The sequence below is a fragment of the Helianthus annuus genome, chromosome 10 (genome assembly GCF_002127325.2).
Source record: "Helianthus annuus cultivar XRQ/B chromosome 10, HanXRQr2.0-SUNRISE, whole genome shotgun sequence".
NCBI lineage: Eukaryota > Viridiplantae > Streptophyta > Magnoliopsida > Asterales > Asteraceae > Helianthus > Helianthus annuus.
The window spans coordinates 135,687,213-135,689,282 of NC_035442.2; positions in this window are offsets into that span (position 1 = coordinate 135,687,213).

A 2,070-nucleotide genomic window follows, 5' to 3' on the forward strand; every position below is an offset into this window, starting at 1 on the left:
TTGGACAGGCCCAATAAGCGGTCCAGACAAGTCATAAAAGCGGTCCAAGAATGCTGTCACTCGAGCGGTTCAGCATCCTTGTCACACGAGCGGTCCAACATGTGTCCGTTCGAGCGGCCCATACACTTGAGTGTCCAAATGAGCGATCCAATCATCTAATTTGACCCTATAAACGATCCAACATCTAAAACCTATACATTAACACTATTTCTATCATTCTAAGACTGTAAGACTCGAACGAAGATGTAGTCGACAGACAACTGCACCAACAATCTCGTCTGTCCAGAGCTCAAGTAACAACATCGTCTATCAATACCTGCAGTTCCGCACCAGCTATATTAACTCTGGTTGTATCATTATTCTCCCTCGGGTGGCTGTTAACTTCGTCGGATCCAGCCATGTAGCTTGATTGCTACATAATTATTGACAATGATGTATTCAGAGGTTATTATGGAATCATCATTTTTGACGATTCATTAACCCTGGTAATATAAACCATATTGGTTAATTTGTTAATTATATTTAATTAGAATTTTCATTATAATTTATCCTAGTTATAGAACATTAAGGATATTAAAGTGGCACAAAAGGCCTAATCACAAGGACAGTTTTAAATTTATAAGCCATGATTTCAGAGAATCGAAGCATTAAGGTTTGAACATAGTTCATTACCTTTCCTTGACAGGGAGTCATAAACTACCATTGTCTTTTGTCTCGTTAGACATTGAATATGGCCCGTAGGCGAAACATCACTTAAGGATGTTAAATAATATGATCAGCGTATCAGATGATATTAGTCAAGATCGCATTGATCATACAGACTATTATACTTGGACGTAGTCCAATGTCTTTAGACAGGGAGTCAAAGACTACCACTGTCGTTGTCTTATCGGACAACCAGTTTAGCCCGTAGGCACTTCATCACTAATGGATGTTTATAATATGATCATCTTTATTGATGATGTAAGCCATGATTTCTAAATCACTAGGCTAGATAAGAAAATTGGAAGGATCCAATATAAGGATGACTGTTGTGATTTTCTCGAATCCACATTTGTCAAGAGTGTTAACACGTTCTCAGATGTTAACAAGGATTTGAATCTTTTAAATAAGTTTTACCATTATGGCCATGTCTAAAATGACATATCGGCTAGGTTATACCTTTAAGATTCCTTTCAATATATATATATATATATATATATATAGGCTGATCAATTATAAAAAGGAAGGATATTATGATTCATTTAATATAATATATTCATTTATATATATCGGTAACGAATTTTGAATCATTAATGAAATAAGTACATAGAGGCCCTAAACGGGACTTTCAAACAAGAAATTTGTCCATAAAGGAACTAAAAGATAAATATGTCCTTATAAGGACTAATAAAGAAATGAAAAACAACGAAAGAGTTTCTTCTTTACTTTATTTCTAGAAATTTTCTCCTTGGTTCCCTGAGTGAGGTATGAATACCGAAGGTTTTGGTGGGTAATCCAAATCTTCTATTTTGGAATCTTTGCAAAAGTGGAAACCAAGGATTTTATGGGTAATCAACAATATGGATCATGAATAAAATCAGGGTAGGTATATTCCAAGTCTGGGATTCTGAGACTTGGAGGTAAGAGTTACAAGTCCTTTGATTCCGTAGGTATTGTCTTTGGAGCAGGATCTTCAAGGACAGCAGGTACGAACTCCTCCGATGTTGGCTTCTCATTTGAAGTTTCAAAAGTCTTGAGTATAGAATTTGAAATATGATTATTTGGTTCAAAAGGTCATTCCTCCATACTGGTCGTATGCTAATTCGAGCTGTAGTACGAAGCTTTACATTCTTAAACTTCGGATTTGGATAGCCTCCACCAATGGCAGCTTTGCTCGGCGACACGATCCGGAGATACAGAAATATTGAAAACAATGCATAGATATAACAGGGATGAGATCATTCCTAGTTCAAGTCTAGACTCGGAAGTTAAGGAATGTGCTACTGTGTCATTTAGATTAAACACAAAAGGCTAGTGTTTAATTCACTCAATGTTGGCTCTGATACTAACCTATCACACCCCGATATT